Source organism: Typopeltis vanoorti, chromosome 24 (assembly GCF_054136105.1).
Source record: "Typopeltis vanoorti isolate ZY-2024b chromosome 24, IOZ_Tvanoo_1.0, whole genome shotgun sequence".
In the NCBI taxonomy this organism is placed as follows: Eukaryota; Metazoa; Arthropoda; class Arachnida; order Uropygi; family Thelyphonidae; genus Typopeltis; species Typopeltis vanoorti.
The window spans coordinates 59340328-59354045 of record NC_143572.1 but is presented as its reverse complement, the minus strand read 5'-3'; positions in this window follow the sequence as shown (position 1 = coordinate 59354045).

Genomic DNA, 13718 nt, shown 5'->3' with positions numbered 1-13718 from the left:
ATTTAAATAACTTTTAAAAAAATACATTTGCTGGATTAAGGCGTCTATGAATTATGCTTGAGAGATAACCCAGTAATCCTTACACCGGGTAATCCGTATATGATAATCGACTATGCTTCGGTCCACAGCTTACTGTCAGTTTGATATTTCCGAGGCCACTTTCTTCTTTCTCAGCTAAAGTAAATACTTTTCTTTGTTTATCTGTTAGTTCCCGCATAATAATATATATATAACAATTCTGTTTTTCTTTCGAGTTTCTCTGGGATTTTTCTTCGTGACAAATGTCAAAGAACAAAGTTTGTTTTGTATTGTTGCTGTGGCGAGATATTCCTTACTGTTGACTCGTATTGATCGGACTCTGGAAACAAGACATATTGATCGGAACTGGGCCTTCTTACTACTCCACCAGACAGTCCATTGAAATGGCGACCGTGGCTTTGTTAATTAGCCTTAACTGATGGTCGGATTTCTTTGTTACGTTCTGAGATTTGCTGTTAACATTCCAGTGTCAAATTTCATTTCAAATTGTATTTATACTCGGACAGTGGTTTGCTCTATTGGCTTTCGATGGGTTAATACCAAACGTTGTTCGTCTTACTATCTTCTCGCGTGCTTCTGTTGGTTTGTTTTTGGTTAATATTATCCTACCTTCCTTAAATATGACGAAATAACGAGTTTATCGGGAGTGTTTTTCTCCCTAATATACTCGTTTGCATAAACAATAATATTAAAAGACAGTGGAGGTGATAGCATTTAATCTTCTTCCCCCACTGACTGATGACGATATTTAATCTGGATCGAATCCTAATATTCAGTTATTTCTATACTCCGATAATAGCGTCACCTTTGCTGTTCCATTACAATTTCGTGTAAAAAATATCTTATTACAACGCGAGCATTTCAATTAGTTTGGTTAGAATGCTAATTTTTCCTCCAAAGTCCTATAGCTTTAACTAGTAGGATATCACCTTCGGATGGGTCCCGAAATAAAGAAAAACTTGTAACATTGCAACAATTTTTTTTTTTGTTTCATTTTCTCAAAAACTAATATAACTGTTATTTAATTGCTCCCACACACCAATAAATAAAAATTCTTCTGACTTCTGAACGCGCTTTATGTGTGGTAGATGGGCTTCGTCCTCAAACTTCGCAAGTGGTGTTGGTCTTCTGCACACACCGGCTACAGGATTATAAACCTTTATGCAGATATACATTATCTACCAATAATTGTCTGGTCACATTAGCAATTTCCCTGCACCCTCTGAAGGAGGCTTTGTACCAACGTGCGGCAGACAATCAGGTGGAATTTGTCTCCATTCCTCCATCAAAGCAGCACTGAGTTCAGCGACAGATCGAGGACGTACTGCTCTGGATCTCAATCCTCGCTCCAATTCGTCCCACAGGTGTTTGATGGGGTTGGGGTCGCGACTCTGCAAAGGCCAGGGCAGTCGTTTAACACCAATCTCTTCATACCATTCCATAACAGCTGCAGCTTTGTGGCGTGGTGCATTGTCGTCTTGATAGTAACACGGGTCCGTTCCATAAAAACTTCACAGTGTAGGCAGCACCTGATTTTCCAGAATATTAAGGTACTGAGCTGCTTTCATGGAACCACGGACAACGATCAGTAGTCCCACCCCAAACCAGCTGACTGTACCCACACCATTACTCCTCCACCACTAAACTTTACTGTGGGTACAACACACTGTGGTAACAAACTACACTCGCACCCTACCATCAGACTAGAAACAGGTGAAAGTTGATTCATCGCTCCAGAGTACCGTTTTCCACTGGTCAATTGTTCAGTTCACACGCTCTTTGCACCAGGCCAGACGAGCCACGTTGTTGTGATGTTTGGATGTTTGGCTTGTGTGTAGCTGCTCTTCATGAAAACTCAGTAAATGGAGTTATTTTCGTACAGTATTAATGTTCACCAACTCATCTGCGCCGATTTTTTGCCTGCCACCCGTTTTAACACCCTGCTGTCCCTGCCAGACATTTTGGGCGGCCGCCCTGGGTGTTTTCCTGCACTCGTGATGCCAACAGTTGATTTTGGATGCTCCAGTCGAGCAGCAATGGCACGTATGGACATACCACCAATGTGGCAGCGCACGATGACATCTTTCTCGAAGTCACTGAGATCACGTCGTGTTGCTATTCCACACGTATTCAACTTCTACGATGAAATATTGCTTCCTACTATCTGTACACCAGTTTCTATGTTATTAACAAACCAGGAATGTTCCATAACTTCAAATAACAGGAGTGTCCAGACAATTATTGGTAGATAGTATACATAATCGTCACTTATATGCAAAATACTTGGTCGTGTGGGTTATCACGTGATACAATCAACTATCTAAGAATGATAGTGGTCAATAATTGTTTACAGCGTTGATCACAATGGGGAAAACCAACATCTTTCGGAAATTCAATAAAGGACTTATTGTGGGTGCTCGTCTGGCTGGAGCCACGATTTTGAAAACATCAGAGCTGACTGGTTTCTCAGAACATGAGATATCCTGGGTGTTTAATTAGTGAAAAAATAACCCACTTTGCTTGTCTAAGAGGCGTGACTGTGGTCCTAAGACAGTCTGTTAGGAAGAGATCGCCGTCGTCTGAGAAAGGCTTGTACGGACAAACAGAACTTCCATTCCTGTGTGGCAATCGACCGAAGCAGTCAATGAAGGCTGTTCCCGATCCACATCTCACCGAACTATGCTCAGGGAAATGAACAGAATCGGTATTGGCAGTCGCTGTATTAAATAAAAGTTTTAAATTCGGTGGCCGGTATGTACCATTGCCCTTCTCCAGTTGTCTGCAGATCAACCGGATTGAATCCTCTGAACTGATGCACTCCTCTTTCTCATATGATATGTCTTGCGCACTGCAAATCACCAAAATTTTCAGAATATCAACTTCTACAATCCTAAATTCTGATCTCCAATCGATTCTTCATTGGATTCATAACCTTTGTTAATTTCAATGCTAGTAAAACTAGACTTTTTTTTTTTTTTATTTACGCTAACCTCAAATCTATCTTAGCATAAACATATTACAAATATTGCGAACTCAGCAAAATCAAAAACCTCTGAGAAGCTATGAACTTACACAAATTGTAAATGTGACACCCCTAAGCGCTCTCTAAAGATACTCGATTCAACACAGAAGAGAGAAATTAGGTTGATTAACGATTCATTTCTCACCAATCATCTCCTTTAACGCTGACGTTCAGTTTTTGCATTTCTACAATACTTCCATGATTACTGTTCATCCGAATTGGTATCGGCGATGTCTTTTACTCTCAAATCTGTCACGACATGACCAACAGTATTCAATATTCCTTCACAATTCAAACTCCAAACAAGTATTATTATTATTATTATTATTATTATTATTATTATTATTATTATTATTATTATTATTAAGAGAGACCTCCAGGGACTCAGGGACTCATCGAGGGAAGCCACATACTACACGTACCAGCTACCATACTTCTTGAATTCATTCCCACTGTTTGCACTCACAACATCCAATGGTCATCCATTTCAATCACGCACCACCCTCTGAGAGAAAACTCTAGCCCTCACTCCCTTCTAGCGGCATTCATTCTCAGCTTCCAATGATGCCCTCTCGTCCTTTCCCCACCCTCCACAAAATGAAAAATTCCATGAATTGAAATCCTGCGTGACCCTTTCAGAAGTTTGTAATTCTCAATCATATCTCCTCTCTTTCTCTTGTTTGCAATGTGTGCAGTTTACAAATTCCCAAGCTGTCTTCATAATCCAGGAGACCAGACCTGCGCCCATTAATAGCCCAAGTGAGGTCTTTTGAAGGCCTTGTAAAGAGGCAAAATGGCTTTCTTATTCTAACACATCGAAGTTCGTCAAGCTCACAGAACAAATATTTCTTCCTGTTTATTCATTCCATCTTTCTAGTCTTTTTCTCTCTTTTGTATTTGCTAACGAGTGCAGTCTACAGATCTTCCAGTTTGGATTTCATGTTGGCTTTATTCAGTTTCGTCTTCCTTCACTAACTGTCTTATAAAGGTACTATAGGTTGGATTATTATGAATGAGAGGCTGTTTGCGGACTTCCTTGTATTCCTCGAAATGTTTCTCAACTTTGAAAGAACTGATAGAAATTTTTATTAATTTATTTATTTTGCTTCGGTTGATTCTATTCTGCACCTACTTTAATCCTGAAAAGTCTGCAAGAACAGATTTTTCAGTTTTTTATTTTATTTTTAATTTGAATATTTAATTCACTCTTGGAGATGCTTATTGCGAAGTATGTATTGTGATCGAATAACGAATAAAATATACGTTGTAATACATATGTATATAAGATATTAATTCAGAATAACACTGGCTACCGATGATTCCATTCCACCTGCACCTAGCGGAGGATCTGTGTACTAAATGCGTTATGTGTCATATGCCAGTCAGACTACAAATTTTTGGATGACCACATTATATGAATAAATTCCTTAATTAAATTAAATTCTTTAATTACAGGTAAATCGCTAGGATTAATAAATAAAAATAGCATCTGTGATAGATTACTCCCATGATAGTAATGAAAATATGTAGTTAAAAAAGTCCGACTAAAAATAATAATAATAATAATAACATTAAGTCCAATGCCCGGGGATTTGGTGAGCTTCAGTGACCAGGAATAATATTTGCATATTATTATTATTATCTCTATATAATTAAAAACCTTCGTCCGTTGAAGACTATGATGTCACGTTACTATGGCAACGATTGTTTCTGCGCGCGCATAGTAATCAGTGAACATTTAGATTGTTGTTCGAAAGATCCCATTATTATATTACATTATTTTGTTTATTTCAATTGTTTCCTACCAGAATAAAGCATGATAATTTCAAATAAAAGGAAATATTAACTTTCGAAAGCCTTGTCCTTTTGGTATGTATAAATTCCTTTTGTCTTTTAGTGCATACGTAAGCTTCAACTATGGTTAATTATAATTAATGTTTATTAAATATCTATTAATAAATTAAACATTTTAAACATACTGAAAGAATCCCACAGATATGTATACGTATATATGGATAAAATGTAATAATTTTATACTGAAATCGGTTGTTTTTTATACCGAAGATCTTTTTACTTTGGATCTCGAATATTAAATTTATTCATCAAGAAGAAACTCGCGCATTTAACTGATATTTTATGGCAACAAGAGTATTGTTTTAAAAAATGAAAAGACACATGAAAGAATCCCTCATTGTCTCAAATCCTCCATTTGTCGTTAAATTAATAAAATGAACGTTTTTTTTTCCCGTATCATTTTACTGAAGGAATCTTTATAAACTTATTGAAATTTCCCTTCACCATTGTCCGCTCTAGAATATTATTACTCCACAAATAAATTAAATTAATTTTAAAAAAAAAAAACTGAAGCGTGTTTTTTTTTTTTTTTTTTTTTTTTTTTTTTTTTTTTTTTTTTCAAGCTAGGGGTACTCTGTTGCTTTGGCAACCATTAATAAAATTTCTACCAAGTTTCATTCTTCTACCCTGTGTTTCTCACATACACAAACACCGATGAGCTAAAAAAAAAAAAAAACTGGAAGCGTGTGTGGGAATGGGGGGGAAAGCACATTACTGTAATTGTATTAAGTCTTTTTTTCCCCTTCCCTCATTACTAAGTTGATAACAATAGCTTTCTTTACTGCTTTCTTTTGGTAGGAGCGGTGGTACAGTTTTTAAAGGCCTTGAATGGCGTAAAACAGAAACCACATCACACTAGTTCCTGCTTGGCTGCGTTTTATATTCCAAGTATTTATCCATTTCCGGTTTTTATATTTCCAATTATTTTTAACTTTGTTGAATTTTAATTCAAAGCATTTATGTATGTGTGGAATTTTACTTTTTTTTTTTAATTATGAAATTCCATATGATTTTTTTTTTTTTTTTTTTTTTTTTGTCTTATGCGGACATGGATTATATTAATAAGCATTGTCTTTGACCTCATTTATTTTGATTGATTTTGCAAATATTAATATTCAACACGTATCGTAAAACAACAACAACCAATAAAACCTGTTAATTTTATATACTATGATCTCTTAATTCTTTCGAGTTACTTATTATTCTAATAAAAATAAATTATAATTATTATATATTATTTGTTAATTTTTACATATTGTTATTGTTTCCTGTAATATACGTGCATACCAGCTACATGAAATCGGGAGAAAATTAATGTAATATTATTACATATTAATAATAATTAATAATAATATTAATGTAATATAATTAATGGATAGCCTCCACTTCCCCCACGAGCTCCGAAAACCACGCACTGTCAAAACGGCTCACACCCCGAACTCCCACTCTTGATCATATCCTTCCCCTTCCTCAAAAACTTCTATATTCACCTCCTCTCAAAGTATTCTCTGCCCACCTTTAATAATATATAAAAAAACGGGTTTTTCATAAAGTTCACATACCCCCTTGCTTCACCAATAATTCTCCGACATCTCTCTACCTATTTTCCAACCCCCCCCCCCCCTTCCTTCCTTTAACAGCAGACGAATGTATATCGCCATACGCCGGGATGCCGCTGAATAAGAGGACAGCCAGCAACATCCTAAAAAAGTATGTCCGAATTATTCCTCCTATGTATTCTTCATATATCTGTCTATATAAAACATCAATAATGCCCTAAAATTTGAGTAAAAAGCCAATAACATTATCAAAGGGGCACTCCTAAACAAAAATAGGCTAAATAGCCATAAAAATAATAATGTAATATTAATATGCATATACAGTCACGAGCCAAAACCTCATGACCCCTTATCTGGTAACACGTTGACCTTCTTTGGCCGAGAAAACCGCTTGGACTCGTCTTGGTATTGACTCCGCTAGACTAAGGAAGGTGTCCTGAGGTCTTCTGGATCAACTAGACAGAACAGCGTACCGGAGGTCAGCGATGGCGCGAGGCACTGACGTCGACCAGTGATTGCTGCGTTCCACAAGATCTCTGAAATGTTCGATAGGATCGAAATTAGGAGAATCGGGCGACCAGTGGGGGAGCACTTGGAATGCTTGGACATACTCTTAGAACCGTGCTTGCATAGTGCGAGCCTTCTGACACGAGACATTTTCTTCTTGGAAGAGTTTAGATTCATCGGGCCACATTGTCACTATGTACGGCAATATCTGGTCCTAATTAATCCCCCCCCCCACTACATATACACACTTCAGGTAACAGTCAGCGGTTAAGGTGTTGTTCAGTGGGGGAAGAGAGGATGTCCATGAGAACAATCCCCATACCAGGACATCTCTAATACCGGCTCGTGTTTCCGGCGAACCGTGAGAGTCGTTGGCCGGAAACAGGCTTCATTGTCATAATATTCTACGAGTCATAATCATAATATTCGATTATGACTATTAATATTAATATTACTATTCAGTTCTTAAAAGAACTGGGAGATGGACTGAGTCCTTGACTCTTTATCCCGTCATCTGAATGAAGAAAATCTGCGTGGATGGGGTGTTATTGAGCTAAAGGCTCTAATCATGACTGGGTAATGGCAATAGCCGAACCTCAGTTAAAACTTCATTGGCTACAGCATTGCCATCCTTTACCCTGGAAATCCTAAAAAGGACTCTTCTCCTTTCCCAAGTCATATTACTATTCATTAATAGTCATAATCATAATATATTCATAATATTCTTGTAGCTTATGAGTGTATATTAAGTTTCTGAATTTATTAAATTGATCTCTTTTTTTTTTTAAAAAAAAATAATTAATGTCTAGTCTATCATTTTACTTACACTAAAATTGATATATAATAAAATTAATACATAGAAAGTGATAGAGAATAATCTACAGTATTTACTAAAATACAGAGCCAAAAAGCTTCAGTTCGGCGATGCAAAATTATATAAATCGAGTGGATATTAAAGTCAGCATTATTTCAAAGCGGAATGTAGGAACTATGAAAGTTTCGTAAATGCCGGCGAGTGTATTCCCGTGAGCTCTCTGGTCAAATTTCGCACGAACCTTTCATAGTTTTTACATTCGGCTTTGAAATAATGCTGACTTTAATATCCACTCGATTTATATAATCTACAGTATTGTATTATAAAGATGTCGATTGTAAGCTGGAAGAACTTGCTCTAAGCACCAAAGATATGTAATATTTGATCTTCGGCACACGCAAGTGCCTATTAAATGAAATTGTGAAAGTAGGGAAGAGTTTTTACAGTCATCCATGTCTCGGTGAGATCCTCAAAGCCCGTAACGAAGGAGCGACCTTACCCAAAATCGATCACCCCGGCTAATAGTGACCCTATGACATGCATCATAACACATTTTGACTTTTACATTTATTAACGAAAGATGTTTTAAACCTTTTCTATCATTTCGGCAGATTGACCCATAGATATTCATCGCCCAAATAAAACAAAGGCGTGTTGTATCTGCTAGTTTAAATAATTTTACTGTCAATTACCATTTGCTCATTAACCTAACATTGGCATCTCAATGAGTAAGTTTGGAACGCCTGTTTTGAGAAACTTCCTTCTGGAAAACATCAAGACGATGCCATATCAGTCTTACAAGTCTTTGATTATTCAAATATTCGACATTTTAATTTTTATCCACCGATGTTCTTTGTATCCTCATACTTGGTCCTAAAATGCATTTTATTATTTGTAAAAATTATCTAATGCAGAAGCAAGGGATTCATGAAGTGTTACCGAGATTAAGGGAACGAGAGAAATGTCCCTAAAATAGGAAAAGGGGGGGGGGGGGGAGAAAACTCCTCAAAATAATGTTTAGCAAGCCACTATTCTGTATGATCTCTGGTTTGAGAATATTTTTAATGGTTTACCACGGAGAAAAAGAATAACAAAAAATGCTCTGCAGGTAGGGAGGTCAGCTGTAAATATTAGTCACGTAATTGAGAGTCTGCGACACGAAATATTTAAGCATTCAGGCCATCGATATAATCAGAATGCAAAATGTGAACTAATTGTATCACCGACTCGTTCGTTGAGGAAGGTGGGGGTTAGGGGAACTTGGACGGCGCGGCTCGTATAATGAAGCTGATGGGGCTGCTAATTAATCAAAGTTTCCGAAATGGCAAGGGGGGGGGGTAAAGCGAAGGGGTCGACAAAGAGGCGTCTTGGCTCTCTGATGTTGAAACACAGGGAAATAGATCTATGAAAACAACTTTTTTTTTCTTTTTCTATTCTCCCCTTAATTTAATTAGATGGGGCTTCGATGGGGCGTAATTTATAGGTGGGTTGAAACCAGTTTGGTGTGTGTTCTGTCTGGGTGTCACTTCTCTCGCGTGAAAAACATATATTAACCTGTTTCCTGTCTAGAACACAGTGGTGTGTGTGTGTGTGTGTGTGTGTGAAATAGGTGTTCACAGAAAGGTGGAATTACACACGGGTGTTAATCAAGCGGAAGCGAATAGTACATGTGTTGTCACTAGGGGTCGTTGAAGCAGTTTATGAATGCTAATCATATTTTGAGTTAGTACAATATGTAGGCTGTCGGCACAAGTATTCCAGCTATGCTGTTGCTTCTCAATGTGCGGGGACCTAAAGAGAAATTCGGGCAATGAATAAATGTGATAGACTTTACTGCGATGAAAAATGACAATTTTTTTTTTCCAGACGGAAGTGACGTCATGCACACTACTTTTATATGAGTTAATATAAGTAAATAATATAAGTTATGAATCAACGTTTTTTTTTTTTTTTTTTTTTTTTTTTTAAATTTCAGTTTCAAAATGTTTTTGAGGTTGGCCACTTATTGTACATTCACTTTGGTGGATGAGCTAAAAGGTTGGATAATCCAAGAATCCTACTCTAAATGTCAAATATTACGCTTTTTCAGACCTTCACTAAGCAGGATTGTAGTTTCATATCGAGCGGTGAAAATCATCTGCCATAAAGACATTCACAAACATTCGTGCCTAGGAGGGATTCCGCTCTGCAGAGTGTAGGAGGGAAAGCAGAGACGCTGTTCCGTAGCCTAAATAGGCCAGAAAATGACCATTTTTGAAAATTATTTTCGAAGTATTTAAGTTTTAAAATGATTTTAAAATAGTTGAAATTGTTTCCTAATTTTTTTTAAAAAAAACAAGCCGTATTTCATATTATAAAAATTACTAAAAAAAGAACCGCCGGAGCCTCCGTAGATCAGTCAGTTTACACGAAGCCCATTGGTCGGAAAGACCTGGGTTCGATTTCCGTCCATGGCGTGAGGATCCTTTATCTGGTCTGTTTCGACTAAAGGTGAGTTAGCCGGTCTTATACAGAGGTGAAGGAAACTCGGGTTTTTCGTCCCCTAGAACAGGCAAACCGGCCGCTGAATACACGCATAGGGCTAACCACCTTATCCTCGATACGGTAGCGGTTAAATGTAGAAAAATCCTCGACACCGTAAGACAAAAGAGGAGGGAAAGAATAAGAAGAAGAAGAAGAAAAAAGAACCCCCAGAAACTTCCCGTCTATTGGCGCACATTGTGCATATCCTAGGATTTAGCGTCTAATAGAAGATGGATGAGTATACGTTGTTCAAGAGAACTCATGAAAACCCAAAACATTACGTAACTGGAAGTTTATGATCCAAATTTATTATTGTTGGAATTTTAATTAATAAATTAACTAAAATAATATATATATATATATATATATATATATATATATATATTATTTATATATATATATATATATATATAAAGCTATTTCTCTGGTACGAGATATCAAAGCATGAAAAAAAAATTTTTATCCAACACAACAGTAGCTCGATATCACTAACTTTGATTTTAATAAACCTCCTTCACAGTTAATCTATGAGACTGCCATAAATGAACGAGACTGATTTTAGTGAAAACAAAAAAGAAACGCGTTCTTTCCAAAGCATCGTGCCGAAGATGAGCGACAAGTGTTTAGAACAAAGAATCGACGATGAACCATGCACAAGGTTTTTCCCGCCACAAAAGTGCACAAACCGGTCTAAGAACGCGTAGTTAACACGCATATACATTTCCTGGGTGGAGTGCAGTGGATGAAGTGCCCTCCCGCGATGAGTCCCGAGACTCCATGGAGGTAGCAAGTAATAACAGTAAAGTGTGAGGTGTTCGAGCAAGACACGTGGGACGTTTTGAACAATGGCACCATCGTTAATTGAAGTATGTAACTTCCCAAGGTAGCTATTTAAAAAGGGCAAAATTAATTAGAATGTGCCAGTGAAAGTCTATTTGTTATGTGTGTGTTGTCTCCGGTTAGCTGGGTAGCTGCGATTTCTGTCCCTCCCACGAAAAGATTTTTGCGGTCAAAATATTTGAATAGCTCATCTTTTTCCTGGAAAGTATCTCAGTTACTGGTAGACTAAATAGTGGATTCAAATGTTCATTTTTTTTTTCTGTGTTGTTAGTAAATCATTAAAGTTTTTTTTTTATTAACAAGCTTTACATGCATCCCATAAGACATTGAGAAATTTGGGTCTTTCAGAGCAATATTTTGGCCAACCTGTGCTCTCTATTTCGTCTACACCCTTCGTATGGAGACATAGTTTATGCTGTTGGTTGTCTCTGCTTTACAATCACACTTTGTGTTCCTCTTTCTTTGACCGTAGATGATTATTACCGATGAAATGGAAGTTTAGAGAGCCATGAAGAACTAGCTTTATGCATGGAGATTACAAGCAATTTCTCATCAAGAACTCTTATTAATCTTTATGTTACATTTTTTTTTAAATGTTTTCGGTGTTTTCTGATAGCTCGAATCGAGAAATTCGTTTAAGTACTCCTAACTGAGATTACTCGATGGTTGATCTGGACTTTTCCCCCCATACCCCGACACTCGTTAAAAAAAAAAAAAAAAAAAAAAAAAAAAAGTACCGGTAGGTTTGTGTGGTATCTTATCTAGAGGCCGTCTGAACAACTATTTTAAAGCTAGAAATGAGAAAACTGAAGTTTTTATTGCCTTGCTGAAAGAATAAAGAAAGAAAATAAAAAGAGTAAACCCATTATAACACAAGTCCAAGAGAGCCCTAAACTACCGTGGAGAATCACAAATCGTCTAGGACTAAGACGATAGTATATTATACCTGTTCAGCGTGTGTTCTCCAGATGCTTTTCGAAATGGACAAAATTCTACTTCCATATGAGAATCGGTAACTCCCCTTTAGTTTCTCCCTATCCCCAACATTTCCTGACATCCTGGAAAGCATCCGAAACTAAGGGCTCTTCCCAACTGCAGTAGGACCGCTGTGCATACGTACGTCCTTGGCCCAAATGGATCCGATGTACGTAATCAAAATAATTCTTGGTTGTATTTTGAATTTTCAAGTCGAAGGCCTTTTGCTTTATTTTTTTTTTTTTTTTGGAAGATGGACGCTCCATTCGTCTATTGAAGAATTTCGTTTCCAAAATTTCGTTTCTGAATATGAATTGGTGACACCTCTGTGATTGAGTAGTTTCGCCTTGTTTTACTTCATTGAAAAAAAAAAAGTTTAACTCCGTACGCAATGAGATTTGTTCCCTACCTTTGCAGGCAACGATATATTATTGGCTCGGTAGACGGGCTAACCTATCCTTTTTTGAATAAGAGAGAAAAATAAACAAACTCCAGTCAGAATTTTTTGCTCTTAGAAATTAGAGAATGTTTACACCATAACGAAGGTGTAATACCAAAAATCTCTCTTAGCGGGAAATTAATAAAATAATTTTCTAATCTCCTCGGCCTAGTGATTGGTGGATAGCAATGCTACTTTACTAGGGACTTATTACAGAACAACGTGGTTTCCCGTTCTTGCCCAATAAATATTTTCTTGTCTGTAGATGTGTGTTAACAGGACCTGTTTTACGGGATTAAAAACCGGAGTTTCCGGAAGAAAATCTTTCTCCACCATATGAGAGGAGCTCCTGAAAAACATTGAACGCATATTAGACGGGATTTGAATCCAGATCTTTCCAACCAAAGATTTGGTTGGAACCAAAGATCTTTTCAACCAAGGCTTTCATAATCCATTGTGCCAAGAAGGCTCTAGTATTCCAATAGCAATCAAAATAATATTCTTATAATATTAAAATATTATTACATCGGGCTTCGCCTTATAGACAGGACTAGTAAGAAAAAATTTAAAAGTATGGAAAAAACTATTTGCAGTAAAAGTCTGGAAAAATATATTTACTAAAGTATATTTTATTTTCTATTTAGTAAAATATATTTACTTTACTAAATTAAAGATAAGTCAAAAGGCTAGAATAATTTTATTTTGCAGAAAGTGTCAAGAAAAATCTTTTGTAACGAAAGTCTAGAAAATTAGAATTTTTCTGCAAATATGGAACATAAAAGATTTGCAGTTAGTCTGAAAAAATCAATTCAACACGTCTGGAAACTCTTTTTACAGGAAAAGCCATTTTGCAGCGAGTCTGGAAATGGTTTGCACCAAAAGGCTGTAAAAGGAGGATTTTGTAGCAAAAGTTATGGAACTGAGACGAGGTTACTGACTGATGTATCTATCAATCTATCTGATGATCAGATAATTGTAGCGAGCTCTTCCTGTGTTATCAACATACGTCCCCAATGAAAAGGGTAATTTCGGGATATCTATCGGACGAGATCCAGCCCACGTTGACAAAGTCGCCACCCACAATTGGCATTAGAACAATAAAACGAATCTTTGCCATCGCGCTAATCCTCTCTTTTGCTAATGTCA